The 15,148-nt window shown below is 44.2% G+C and overlaps 1 long non-coding RNA gene across 1 annotated transcript; it reads left to right on the top strand.

Annotated features, from left to right (window-relative positions):
* Positions 1-555: 555 nt before the first annotated feature.
* Positions 556-15,148, top strand: LOC130858747 (uncharacterized). Its single transcript, XR_009055110.1, has 3 exons — positions 556-622; positions 11,361-11,453; positions 14,894-15,148. It is a non-coding gene; the product is annotated as an uncharacterized LOC130858747 (long non-coding RNA).

Genomic DNA, 15,148 nt, shown 5'->3' on the forward strand with positions numbered 1-15,148 from the left:
TTCCAGGGGATGTGGGCATGACAGTGTCCACTAAAACTGGTTAAACTCTGAGGAGGGCCCATAGTTTCTCCAGGCCCTTTTAATCACAAGAAAAGACTCTTCTTAATCAAAAAGGTCTCACCTGCTCTAATTTTCGATACTTCATTGTATCAATACTTAAATCCTCTCCCTGACATTAGCTGGGGCCTGCCATAGTCTGGACACCAGTGGAAAAATGTTCTGATTGTTTTTCTTCCTGACGCAATCTTTTTCCTCCTACCTGCTCTTTTTGATTTCTGCAGGGCTGAAGTGAGTAGGGGAGGAGATGAAAGAGGCAGGAAAGGCTTTGCTGGACTAGTTCCGTTGTAATTTGACTCTGGTGTTCTCTGCATGGGGTAGATGCCCAATTGCTGGATTATTTTCCCAGGGAGCTTTTTAGGGGGTCTGGGTATCTTGTACCTGCAGGTCCCTTGAAGTGGGCAATGGCGCCACCTTCTGGTCAACTGATTTTCAGCAGAAGCTGGCCTCTGCTTTCTGATTCATACCCACCCTGCACTCCCGTGTGGTTCTTGTGCGCAGACTCTCTCCCAAGAAGACCTGGTCCGGCTCCCTTCAGCAAGTCTGCCTCTGGCCGGTGGGAGAGGTACGTCTATCCTTGTCCCGTCGGGCTCTCGAAGTGCAGTCATCCCCATTCCCAATACAGTCAGGTCTCTTCCTGCAAGCCGCCAGGTTCCTACAGCTCACAGGGGGAGTTCAGCCACGGCCTCCAATCTTTAGATTCCGTGGATGTGATTCCAGCCCTGTGTCCTTCATGTCTAGCTTCCAGAAGGTTTCTCTTTAAAGCCCCTCTTGCTGGCTTGAGGTGGTACATACTGCCATGTGATGCCAGCTTGTCAGCTAGAAGCTTTGGGTGTGAGGAATGCAAAAGCCAAGTCACACTGGCTTAAATTTAAAAGCTTCTAAATTTTAAGATTGGAGTATTTCAAGACTGATCTTGTGGTTTACAGGTATCTCCAAAGACCCAGGGGCTTTGCGTTTCTCTGCTCTGTTGCTCACCCTGTTGGCTGCATCTAAGATGGCTGTTGCCAGATGCAGTTTAGGTTTCCTGTTTTCTTGTTCACATCTAGCAGTTTACATCTTTCTCCAGAGATCCCTCTGTTCCACCATTCTAAGTGAGGGTCCCGAGAGTCACTCTGATTGGCTCAGTTTTAGATACATATCCAACCCTGGACCAATGACTTACGGGTGAGGGAACGCAAGATGCTGATTGGCTAAGGCTATCAGGGTCCAACCTGGTATTGGAGGTAGATCACTTCCTCTGTAGTACGTGGTTGGTGTGAAGAAGGGGCAAATAGACAAATGAAAGTCTGGATATTGTTAGAAAGAAGGGAATGGATGCTGAGTAGACAACTGTGTTAGTTTCCTAGGGCTGCTGTAACAAAGGATCCAAAACTGGGTGGCTTAAAAACACAGAAATTTATTGTCTCACAGTTTTGGAAACTAGAAGTCTGAAATCAAGATGTTGGCAGGACCATGCTATCTAACAGCTGCAGGGGAGAATCCTTTCTTGCCTCTTCTAGCTTCTGGTGTTTGCTGGCAGCCAGCCCTTGGCTTTCTTTGGCTTGTAGTCACATTGCTGTCATCTCTGTGTGCGTCTTCATGCTTTTTTCTCTCTGTGTGTTTCTGTGTTCACAAAACATTCTCTTCCCTTACAAAGACACTAGTCCGATTGGATTAAAAGCCCACCCTACTAATGTATGACCTCATTTTAACTAATTTGCAATGACCCTATTTTCCAAGTAAGGTCACCTTCTGAGACATTGGGGATTGGGACTTCAACATATCTTTTTGGGGGTCACAATCTAACTCATAATATCAAGAAATATCTACTTAAAACTATTCTCACAGCTTATCCTTACACAAAATTATTTAATTTGATCATATAACTTACTCATCACACTTGAATCCAAAATTAAATTTGTCTCTTTATTATAAGCAGTTTCACTTAAAAGAAGACAAAAGAAGGAATGTTAACCCTCTCTGAAGTTATTCAAAAGTACATGCTACCTATTCTTGAAGATAAATTCCAAAGAGGAGTATCAAAAATATTTTTATCTTGGCAATATCGTTAGAATATAGGCAGAGCCTCCAAAGAATGGTGTTGTGGCCACTCATGCATTTTGATAATTACCTTCTGGTGAGTTTGGGGATCAGTGACTGTCTTTATTTCTTTCTGAGAGGAACCTAGAAAAAGGTCAGAAGAAAATCTCAGTGGAGTGATCTCTTCAGCTGCTCACATCCCAAGAGCTTCTTAACTGATCTGCCCCCCAATAGTTACTCTGACTGTCCTGTATATATCCCACTCTTCTTCTCCCATATCTATCTATCTATCTATCTATCTGTCTATCTATCTATCTATCTATCATCTATCTATCTATCTATCTATCATCTATCTATCTATCTATCATCTATCTATTCACCATCTATCATCTATTTATCTAATCAACCTATGATCTATGTTTCTGTCCAACCTATACATATTTAACTTTTTAATTACATAAATAAATCATGTTTACCATAGAACAGTGGGTCTGTGGCAGGGGGGATATACTTTTGCTCCCCAGGGGACTTTTGGCAATGTCTGGAGATATTTTGATTGTCACCATTGGGAGATGCCACTGGCATCTGGTGGGTAAAGGCCAGTGATTGCTGTCAAACATCCTACAAGATGCATGACAGCCCTCACAATAAAGAATTGTCTGGCCCTGAATGTCAATAGTCCTAAGTTTAGTCTACATCGTTTGTAGAACAATAGAAACTTTAAAGAAATAAATGTAAAAATAATTTCTGCTGGGGATTTGTACAATTAACATTTTGGCCAAATTCTTCCAGATTTTTTTTTAATGCACAAAAATACATTTGGAAATAATTATAGATGTATGAAGAAAGAAATGTGATTACCATTTACATACTATTTTACAATCTTTTTTCACTTAATATTACTCCATGTCAGTGGTTTTATATGTCACATCATTTTTCTTACTAAAAAATAAGCTTTAAAAAAAACAAAAGTATTACATTCATGTGGTTAAAAATGAGAATTGCAAAAGTGTGTAAAGTAAAAAAAGTTCTTCCTCAGTGTTTACTTACAATTTAGTACATGTGAATTTTTAAAACACCACAAATTTGATTGTCTGATAACATTGTTGTATACTCTGCTTTCATTGCTTAATAATGCATATTAGGACAATTTCCATATCCACACGTACAGATCCACCCCATTCTTTATACTGCTGCATACAATTACCTATAACATGAGTGGACCTCATCCAATCAGTTGAAGGCCTGAATAACACAAAAGACTCAAGCAGGAAGGAATTCTACTGGAAGATGACGTTTGAACTTGAACTGCAACACTGGCTCTTCCCTGGTCTCCAGATTTTGGACTTGCCAGCTCCATTACTGCATGAGTAATTCCTTGACATAAATCTCTCTCTGTACACACACACACACACACACACACACACACACACACACACACTCTATTAGTTCTCTTTCTCTGGAGAACTCTAAGACATCAGATTTCTGGCCTCAGCCACACCTAGAACTGATGGAAAGTTTAAATTCTATTACCCTCCCTGCTATATAATATTTTAAGGAAGGGAGAAGTAGAAGAATATCTCGGTCAAGTCTCCAAGAGTAAACAGGGTGAGAGAGGATCTTCCTGTTGAGCTTTGGTACAGAGTTGACCCAATCTATAGTTGGCAAGGAAAGGCCTCTCTAGAAGGAACATTACAGCAGAGGTGAGGCAAATATCTCCTGTTTAGGGGTCTAATCAGAGGGACTGTGTTAGTCTCCTGCTGTAACAAACCACTACATATTCAGTGGCTGAAAACAATGCTTGCATTTATCTCACAGTTCAGTCGATCAGAAGTCTCAGCGGGGCTCAGCAGGGTCCTCTGCTTAGAATCTCTAAAGACTTAAATCAGGGTATTGGCCAGCTGCATTTTTATTGGGTGGCCCTGTGAAGAATTTGCTTCTAAGCTCATTCAGGGTGTGGGCAGAAGGTAGCTCCTGTGGTTGCAAGACTGAGGTCCCTATGTCCTCACTGGCTGCCAGCTGGAGGTGGTTCTCAGCTTCCAGAAGACGCCTGCGTTCCCTGACTTGTGGCCGTTCCTCTATCTTCAAAGCCAACACGGATGTGCTCAGTCTTCCTCGAGTTCCAAATCTCTCTGACTTCCTCTTCTGCTTTCAAGGGCTCGTGCGGCCACATTGGATCCACCTGGACAATCCAGGAAAATCTCCCTATTTTAAGGTCAGTTGATTACTAGCCTTAACTACATCTACAGATTCCCTTTTGCTGTGTCAGGCAAAATAATTGCAGTTGTGACACCAGAGCATGAAGGTCATGGGGGCCAAAATTCTGCCTACCTCAGTGACCATGGAGCTAGGTTTTCCCAGACCAGAGGACAGGCCTGGTCCAAAAGTGTGTTCAGACCTCACTTCCTGGGAGATGGAAAACTGCTTTTAAATTTCAATACACAGTTTTTATAACTTGGAGGGATCAAAGGCTGTAGCCTCTGGTCCTTCCTCTGCCTGCAGTTTCTGCAAGAAGCAGGCTTCTTCTTGGTGCAGGGCCTGGGAGAGGCTGGGTGTGATGGCATCAGAGAACTCATGCCCCCAGAACCCCTTGCAGGTGCCATTGCCTTTCCCTGTGTTGTGATCGCCAGGATCACGCTAACGACACGGCTCAAACTTGCAAAATGCACCAGACATTTAATGCCTTTGGCATGAGTGGCATTCTTTTTTCTGGTAGGATACCTTTTTGCCCAAAATGTCAGAGACAGAGTTGTATTTCAGAAGGCTCACTACTGTGTAAGCCGGCAAGGGGCCTGGCTCAAAGCCTCTAAATGGTAAATAATAGCAGAGGAGAACAGCAGGGTTGCCTGGGAGAGATCCAGCCCAAGGGAGAAGCCAGAGAACCAATAAGGGCAATGGTAGAGGCCCGCCAATGGGTGTTTAGCAGAAGAAAGTTACAGGGCATTTAGCAGAAGGAAGTTCACTGGGAGCAGGAGAGGCTGAGATTGAAAGGAGGCGGAGAGGATCTGGGACAGAATGAGCCGTCCTGGGAAAGGCGAGATGGAAGGAAGGAGAGAACACAGAGAAAAAGCTGGGGAGAAACAGGAAATGAGAAATGCAAGAGGGAGAGAAAGAAGAGTTTCTGGAGGTGAAAGGAAAAATATGATACAGAACACGAAACTTTCCAACTTAAAACCATCCAACAAATTCCATCAATTCATGTTAAAGCAAAGCTCCAAAATGGCCTCCCAGGCCCTCTGCCATCTGTCTCTCTGCCTCCTCTCCGAGGCCATCACACCAGCTCGCCTTCCTTCACTGCACTCTGGCCACATTGGTCTCTACCTCAGGGCCTTTGCACAGAAGCCCTGCATGTTCACATGGCTTGTTCGCTTGCTTCTCTCTGGGCCCTGCTTGGATGTTACCTTAACAGGAAGGCCAGCCAGTCCATTCTAGAAAACAGCTGCAGCTTCTTGACCTCCTCTTACTTCCTGTTTCCCTTACTTTCCTTTATTTCTCTCTACTTAGCACCACTTGACCTGCTGATTGTTTTTATTTATTTTCCGCCTCTTCCCACTTGAATGTAAGCTCTGTGATTTCATGTGTTTGTTTTTGTCTGCTGCTGCATCCCAGTGACTAGGAATGTGCCTATGGGAAACTGCATTTTTCCATAAGATGTTATTCACTTAATTTAAGACATTAGAGTTTGATGCTATGATTATTATAATAATAATGACCAACTAACACTTGCATGGCACTTAAAATAATGGTTAAGATGTTTGCTGCTAGATGGCTTTAACCTGATCTTTGCCCAGGACACCTAGAAGCATGTACATCCTGCTTCCAGACCCCTGACTCCCTCATCTTTCATGAGATCCCCAAATGGGGTTCATGCCTCAAGGAACAATAGGAGAGGAAACCAAGTCCCACTTTCCTATTGGTGGGACTCAAACCCCAATCCCCAATGCAGAATCTGAGGGGTAGGGCTGGACCACACATAGAAATCCTTAATCATTAATTGTCAGGCTTTAAATTAAAGAATAAGATGACATAGCACAGTTCCCTACCTCTTCCCTTCTCCCCACACCCCAAGGGCTGGGACCACCAACCAGTGCCCCAAATGGAGAATCACATGTAACCATTCTTTGGCTGTGTTGAAGGAAGGGGCTACAGGGAGTCAGGTAGCTTGGTTTGATCTGAGGGAGCAAGACACAGGGATATTGGTTAGGATTTTTTTTGAAAGAAAATGATAGAAATCCAATTCAAAGCTTAGGGGAAAAGATATGTACCTTATGCTGGCCCGGAAGGTCCCACAGTGAGAAGCTGGGGCGGGGGCTGATCCAGGGGCTTGGACGTGTTTTCTTTCTCAGGCTCTTTGTCTCTATTGTGGTTCTTGGGAATTGGCCTCATTCTCTCCTGCTAGACAGGGGTGGCCACTAGTGGGCATTTAAAAATGACACTTGGTGATTCAAAAGGAGGAGAGGTGGCTGCAGCAGGGAATTCTTGAGGAGGACTCACGGTCCAGCTCAGGTCAAGTACCCAGCCCTGCAGGAGACAGAGTGAGACCCCATGATTGACAGCTCCCCTGGGCTACGGGACGGGACGAGGAAGCAGGTTCCCCAAAGGAATAACAGAAGGGGATGGAAAAGCCTACTGCGCCCTTCTGGGCAGGCAAGGCTAGAACTGTTATGGCCATCATATTGGCCGGCTTACGTCCTCTCTCTCTCTCTCTCTCTCTCTCTCTCTCTCTCACACCCACACACACACACACAGACACACACACAGCCTCTGAGTGCCTGAAGTGTGTCTCTGAGAAAAAAGAGGAGAAAACCAGAGACATTTTATGTCAGTCTCAGTATTACCTGACTCATTTTTTCAACCAGCATTTATGGGGTATCACCATGTCCTAGGCACTGCTCCAGGCACTGGGGGTACAGCAGGGAGCTGTAGACTGCAGTACGGAGCGCCCATCCTGGGGGCAGGGCCGGGCAGACACAACAATTGTATGGGGACTTGAGGCGCCACTGGGGAAGGGTTGAGGCGGGTCTCAACCTAGCAAGACATTCCAACACAAATTCAAATGAGAAAAAAAATAAATAAATAAAAGCTCAAAGAACTAGGAATGGTTTGGATTCTAGGAAGCTCAGTAGGGACATTCAGTAAGGAGCTGTGTGGAGGTCTGACTTGGAGGTGAACTTGAAGGAGGCAGAGGAGGATGATCTCACTACTTTCAGGAGTCTTCCATTTAGGGGAGGGGAGAAGGCTCAGGTGGGATAAAGAAGTAAAGACACAGCAGAGCAGGGAGGAGAAACCCAGAGGAAGAGAGAAAGATTGGAAAAAAGTGGTGGACCCAGGGGCAAAGGCCAGGATAAAAGAACTAGGGGACAGAAACATAAAGGCAGAAATTTATGGGGCAAGAGGAATATCTGAAAAGAAATGGCCATGAATAACATTTAAGTCAAATTTTCAGATGTCTGATATCGGTAGCCTCCAGCCATCAGAGGCCGGTGGCGGCTCATAGCTGGCCTGCAGTGTCCCTTGCCCTCCCAGCAGAGGCCGCGGAAGAATTTCCCAGCATCTCACAGCTTCCTCCCCAGGTGCCTGGCCGCTCCCTTCTCTGCCTGAGGGATTGCTGGGGCACTGGGGGAGCCGGCTGGGCTGCAAGCAGCAGGACTTGGACATTCCAAGCAGTTACTGCCCCTGGGGGCAGCCCCGACCTGTGCGGAACCGGAGTGAGCCCAGGGGTGCTGCCACCTCCTTGCTTCATGGGCTGGTTCAGAAGCATTTGACCTCGTTTCTCAGAGTTCCTAGGGGACAGAACCCCTCATGTCCACACTTCCCAGAACAGGCCATTTGTTCTGTATCTTCAATTTGCTCCCCCGTCTCATCCTCTCCATCACATGTGTGTCCTAGTCCACTTCTCAAATAAATGACCTGCCCCAGGTCCTTGTAGGGGACAGAGAACCTCACCTCTACTCATTTTAAGTTTTCAGTGGGAGTCCTAATAAAAAGACAGAGTAACAAGAGAAAAACGGTTTATTAACTCACATAGCTCATAACATGGGGGAGAAACCTCCAGGAAAAGTAACTCAACGTGGAGGCTTACAACCCTGGCTTATGTGCATCTTCAACAAAGAACAAAAACCTGCAGAGACGTGACAGGGCAGAGGAAAGCAGTTTTAGGCTTCCAAGGGCAGCAAACTGTGAAAACGTAAATATGTGGGAGACGGCTGATAGTGGAAGCTTTGTTTGCAGATTCCTCTGGTGCTGATAAGAGTCTGCCTCCAGCACAAGGAGAATTTATGTTCTGTCTTTAGGTAGAAAAGTGGAGGCGAGAGAGAGCTTTTTCTGTGTTTGCTCCTTCTCCTCCTCTCCCTCTTCCTCCTCCTCCTCCTTCTTCTTTGTTAAATGAGTAAATGAAAAATTTATTTTCACAGATGTATAATATTTAATTGTGTAACTGCACCTTAATTTATTTATCTGTTCTGACAATGGACCTTTGAGTAGTTTATAGCTTTTGCTATTAAGAACAATATTGATAAAAATATTGTACATATTGGCTCTTCACATGTACAAGAGGTTCTTTTGGCTATAAACCTAGGCATAGAATGCTAACAAGGGTATGCCCATATTCAACTTTATAAGTTGTTTCCCGAACTCTGCTATTATCAGCCTTCCTAATTCTTGTCGAAGAAATGCATGTAGAGTGATGTAGTGAATTATAAAACTGATTGTTGGTTTGCCTTCAACTCAAAATAATTTTTATGGCAAAGAGGCATATTTGGGGGACATATTCTTGTTTCCTTCACCTGCCTCTGAACTATTATGGGACCATGGGTCCCCCTACTCCCTGCAAAACCTCTTACAAGGAAAGCAGGTCTTAGAATGAATCCTGGGCAGTCACAGAAGTACAGGGAGAGGGCGCTGTACACTGGTCTGATGACTTTGGCTTTTACCCTGAGCAACGACTGGAGGATTTTTAAGCACAGGAGAGACTACATCTGACTCACCCTTTAAAGGGTCATTCTAGCTCCAGGAGGAGATGCTAAATAGGCAATGGGTATTCTCTCAGGTGAGAGATCTGGCTAGGGGATACATACGAGAACCATCCTCTCAGAGATGGTATCGAAAGCTGTGAGGCTGGATGAGATCTCCGAGGAATAGTTAGGAAGGGGAAGAAGCCCAAGAATTGAGCCCTGGGGCATGTCCTCCTTTAGAGGCCAGGGAGATGGGGAGGAACTGTTAGGGGAAACACTGAACGAAACTGCCCACCCTGGCCAGGCAGACAGTAACAATTTGCATGAGTTATTTTACAACAGGAAATCCTGGCAAGGAACATGGAACACCAACCGGAAGAATACAGGAAAGGTCAAAAGGAGACGCCAGACCACATGTCCTACCCACCTCGCAGAATCCTCCGTACTGGAGTCTATCTTAGCTGAGAAATGAATGTGCCACCGAAGAGGACCCTGAGTCGGAGTGATTGGCCAGAGACAACCCGGACACTGACGCCATCACCAGGAAACCCGAGACTGCGAGCCACGTGGCAGAGCAGTTCTCCTGCGTTCTCTTCCCTGCCGCTCTCTGCCCGGGCGCCCCTTCCCAATAGAGTCTCTTGCTTTGTCAGCATGTGCGTCTCCTCGGACAATTCATTTCTGAGTGTGAGTCAAGAGCCCACTCTTGGGCCCTGGAAGGAGGTCCCCCTTCCTGCAACAGAACCAGCAAGATACTGGGAAAAAGCAGTCCTGGGGGACGTCCGGGAGACGGTCAAGTCCTGGAAGCCAAGAGCAAGTGTAAGAGGGAGGGAGTGGCTGGCTTCGTCAAACGCGGCCAGAAGCTTCAGTTTAAGGATGACAGTGGACTGTTGGATTCAGCAACATGAAATTGGCTCATGACCTTGACAAGAGCAATGTTGGCGAGTGGTGGGAGTCAGGGGCCTACTGCATTCGTTCAAGAGAGAAGGGAGGAGGGGCTCCCTAGGTGGCGCAGTGGTTGAGAATCCGCCTGCCAGTGCAGGGGACACGGGTTCGAGCCCTGCTCCAGGAAGATCCCACATGCAGCGGAGCAACGAAGCCCGTGCGCCACAACTACTGAGCCGTGCTCTGGAGCCTGTGAGCCACAACTATTGAGCCCATGTGCCGCAACTACTGAAGCCGACGCACCTAGATCCCGTGTTCCATGGCAATGAGGAGCCCACACACCACAATGAAGAGTGCCCCTCACTCACTGCAAATAAAAGCCCGCACACAGCAAAAAAGACCCAACACAAATAATAAAATAAATAAATAAATAAATAAATATATAAATTAAAAAAAAGAGAGAAGGGAGAAGAGGAATTGGAGAAAGTGAATAGAGGCCTCTCTGGAGCATTTTGCTGTAAAGGCAAGGAGAGAAGTGGGGCAGTGGCTGGAGGGGATATATGGGACAGGAAAAGGTGTTTTTAGGATGAGAGAAATAATAGTGTGTTCCTATGCTGCTGGGGAAGACCCAGTATAGTGGAAAACCTGATAATGTGGTAGGTGGAGGGTAGAATTGCAGAAGAGATGCCCTTGAGTAGGTAAGAAGGAATGGGGTCCAGTGTGCCAGTGGGAGGTGTGGCTTTACCCGGGGCACAAGTGAATCTTCCATGGTAACTTTCTAGGCAAGATAGTAGAGTATTACATGTGACAGTCCCACGGTAGACCCTATAACAGCGTGCCACAAAGGGAACAAAAGGTGTATCAGAGCCCTTTGCTCCATGGATGACTCCCCTGTATCTGGATGACTTTGCACATGAAAATTTAAGTCACAGCTCAAGTGTTCCCTCCTAACAGAAGCTTTCTCAACCCCCATAGCCTATCAGATCACTCCACCTTTTTTTCCGCATAGCCTTATTCACTGTCTGAAAATAGCTTGTTAATCAATTAATTAATTCTTTGATTTCCACCTCCTAGAACATATGCTCAGCAAGGGTTATGACCTTGACTGTTTTGCTCATTGCTGTATTCTAAAAAATAGTGGTTGGCCAATGGTATACTGGTAAACCAACTCTCTAGAAAAGAAAAAAAAAACCCAAACCAGAAAATCAAAAACAACAAAAGTCTGATCTGTAGCATTTGCCGATTACTATAGTAAAAGTATTCCCACCAAGGCTGATGTCTTTGTCTTTCCTTCCTTCCTTCCTTCCTTCCTTCCTTCCTTCCTTCCTTCCTTCCTTCCTTCCTTCCTTCCTTCCTCCTTCCTCCCTTCCTCCCTCCCTCCCTCCTTCCTTCCTTTCTTTCTTTCCCCTTCTCCCTTCCTTTTTTTTAACCATGGCTGATTTCAAGCTACCAATATGACATCATGGAATGCAGAGTTGGGAAGAGATGCACACATTGGCTTTCACCAGCTGGTACAAGCCTTTAATGATTCCATTAAAGGTAGGTCTCTGGATATTCTTGGAAGGTTTATATTTTTCCTGCTGCCTTTTAATCTTCTGTCTTTGCTTTTTTTTTCCCTCTCCCCGGGGCATTCTGTATGTCTCTTGCACTGCCTTGTTGAAAACCTCCCATGATGTTGCATGTACCAAACTTTTACTGAAGGTTTGAGCAGCAGAGAGGTGTTTGGTCAGGTCACAACCCTGGGAGCATCTTCCTGTGTGTCCCTCCACACAAGGCTCAAGGCTGCAGGGTTAAGGTGGGGTTCCTTTCTTCTCTATCACCTGTCTCTTTAGAAAGTAAAGGTTTTCCTCCACTTCACCTCTCTCAGGCTCACCAAACTAAGTTTGGAGAGCATCCTTCCATAGTTAAAACCTCATGAATGTGTCCCCTCATTCCAAAGGACATCTTTCTACTCAGCATCTTCTAGTGTCTTTGAGGATCACAGTGCACAAAAAGAAACCCCATGACTTTTCTTTTTATACTGGGTAGGATTAAATTTGTTGGCAGTGTTGCTACTCTGATTTCCATCTCCACATTCCTCCCCAACAACCTTGCACTTGCACATCTTAGAAGACAAAAATGGCTTCAGTGAAGTTATTTTTTCTTCACTGTAAAAAGTCTTTTTTTTAAACAGGAAGAAAGAATGTGAATGTATAGAGAAAGACAATTACAAAAGCAGTCCCTGGGGATCACATTGATTCTACACAGTTTTCACTGCAAGTGTCTGATGGTGTCTCTGGTCAGCATGGCTGGCTGAGATCTTACCTGGAGGGGTCTCTTAACTGAAGACTTCAGAAAGACAACCAAAGAATTCATGGATATGGACAGCCCTAAGATGGACTTCTGATTCCTCTTCTTGAGTGAAAACTCTCCTGAGCAGGGCTGGAATTTTCCTTTCTCTGGTCCCACCTGGATTTCTCTTTGGTCCTGTTCCAGTTCAATTCTGCTCTATGTGTCCTACGCGGATATTGTCCTGCCCTGTCCTGCCCTGTGTAGCTGCTTCCGTGTACTGCGGGCTCTGTTACCCGATGGCAGGAGCATCTCAGTCTCTGTACCTGCAGCTGCTCCAAATGAAATCAAATTCTTTGATGGAGAGTGTTTTACCCCAGTGCTTTCTGCAAAAAGATGTGTTGCCAGTTATTTATAGATTTGGAAATGATTTTTCCCCTATTTGCACGGTTCTCTGCCTGCCTTAGTATTCTCTGCTAGTTGCCTTTGCATTTTCCTGTTTTGTTAATGTTAGCCTGGGTTGCAGTGGGAAGGGATTTATAAGTGTGGTCCTTTCTTGTGATGGGTGTTTATTACTCAACAATATAAAAGCCATTAAACTTCCTGTGCAACTCTCTTAAGCTTCCTCCCTAAGTTTAGGAGGATTTGTGTTTTACCATTTTATAGTGAGCTATTAAAACCCCTTGACAACTTTATGAGCTGATTAAACACTCTTCATCTTTTCATGTCTTCTCTAAAACACAATAAAAATGGAAATATAACAATTATTATAATAATATTATATAATAGTACATTATAATAATTATAATACAATTTTAGAATTATAACAATATATTATTATATATTATTATATTAATACATAATAGTATTATATTATAAATGGAAAATTATTATTTATTAAGTATATACTACAGACCAGGAATTCTGCTCTTCTCACATATTTTTAAATTTAATTCTTAGAACAACCCTAGAATTATTATTACATAAAGAAACAAACACACAGGAAGTAATGTGCCCTAGTCACTAAAAGTAAATTGCAGATCTAGAAATCAAACCCAAGTCTGGCTGACTCTGAAGTCCTTGCTTTTAAACCTCTTCACCCAATTCTGAGATCTGTCTCTTCCAAGGGCCACTGCAGCCACATTATTTTCTGGGCTGGAGTGACAATGACAAAAGCCATGATGACCTTAGTGGTACTGAAATTCAGTCAAGGGCTCGCATTGCCCAGGGGACAGAGGATTTCTACCTTTAGATCTCTTGTTCTGTAACAACTTTTATTTCATTGATTAGTACCCACCGAGGTTGCTTCTTTAAAAATTATTTACACAGAGGCCCAAGAGATAGCTAGCATCATGGAAGGTATTTATTTATTTAAAATCATTTTTATAATTGAAGTACAGTTAATTTACAATGTTGTGTTAGGTGTACAGCAAGGTGATTCAGTTTTTCATATATATATATTTTTTGTTTTTTTGTTTTGTTTTGTTTTGTTTTTTCTTTTTCAGATTCTTTTCCATTATAGGTTATTACAAGATATTGAACATATTTCCCTGTGCTATGCAGTAGGTCCTTGTTGTTTATTTTATATACAGTAGTGCGTATCTGTTAATCCCAAACTCCTAATTTAACTCCCCACCCTGCTATCCCCTTTGGTAAACATAAGTTTGCCTTCTGTGTCTGTGAGATGGAAGGTACTTATTGCCCTACATTAGATGGTCCAAAATGGCTAATGTAATGAAATGTACTTGGGACACATGATGATGATGATGATGGAGGTGACTTTTTTGGTCTGGGTTTATTTCTTGATTCCAAAACCAAAGCGTCAGATCTTGGACTTTTGAAAGAATATGTTTTCATTCCTCAGGAAGGTACAAGGAGCTATCTTTCCTGGTTATACCCAGTTTGTAATTAAAAGCCCTTTATCTAAAATGGGACTGTATTCCAGATGTAGCTTCTTCTGTGGGAACTTGGTAGAAATGCAGATTCGTTGGCCCAACCCCAGACCTGCTGAGGCAGAACCTCTGGGGGTGGGGCCCAGCAATATGTGTTTTAAGAAGCCCTGCAGGTGACTCTGACGCCCACTCAAGTTTGAGAATCGCAGTATAGACACTCACACTCATCTTGCCCCACTTGCTCTCCTAGGCAACTTCAGCTTCTCCCAAGGCTTTGATGGCTTCAAACATCTTCAGCCCAGACATGCTTCCTGAGCACTCAGCTCAATACATCTACCTGTCCACATGACGTCTCTATTTGGATATGTCACTAGGACCTCAAACTCAGCATCTTAAGAAACATTTATGTTTCAACTTAAGTGGCGTTTTCTCATTGGACTAGTTTTGTGTGGCTTGCCATCTCTGCCATTGCCCTTTATTAAAATTTCTTTGTTTAACCTCTGCTTTCTCTGCCACGTCAGCGCTTCACGAGGCAGGGACTGGGTCTGTCTAGTGATGGCTCACTTAGGATCACGACTAATATTTATTGAGTGAATGAATGAAAGCGCTTATGTTCGCTATACCAGAGGTTATGGATTAAACCGATGTGTTAGAACCGTAACCCTCAGTGTGACTGTATTTGGATACAGGGCTGATAGAAGGTAATAAAAGTTAAGTGAGGTCATAAGAGTGGGACCTTGACCTGATAGGACTGGTGGCCTTGTAAGAAGAGGAAGAAGCACCAGAGATCTCTCTCGCTTTCTCTCCACATTTGTACAGAGGGAGGACCATGTGAAGACACAGTGAGAATGTGGCCATCTACAAGCCAGGAGAGAGCTCTCACCAGAAACCAGACTTGCTGGCACCTTGATCGTGGACTTCCTGCCTCAGAGATTGTGAGAAAATAAATGTCTGTTGTTTAAGCCATCTAGTTGGCGGTGTTTTGTTATGGCAGCCCCAGCAGAGGTTGGGTTGACCAATGACAGCCATGTGCCAAATCCAGCCCATGGCCTGTTTTTATAAATAAAGTTTTAT

This window comes from Hippopotamus amphibius, chromosome 8, assembly GCF_030028045.1.
Source record: "Hippopotamus amphibius kiboko isolate mHipAmp2 chromosome 8, mHipAmp2.hap2, whole genome shotgun sequence".
Lineage (NCBI taxonomy): Eukaryota > Metazoa > Chordata > Mammalia > Artiodactyla > Hippopotamidae > Hippopotamus > Hippopotamus amphibius.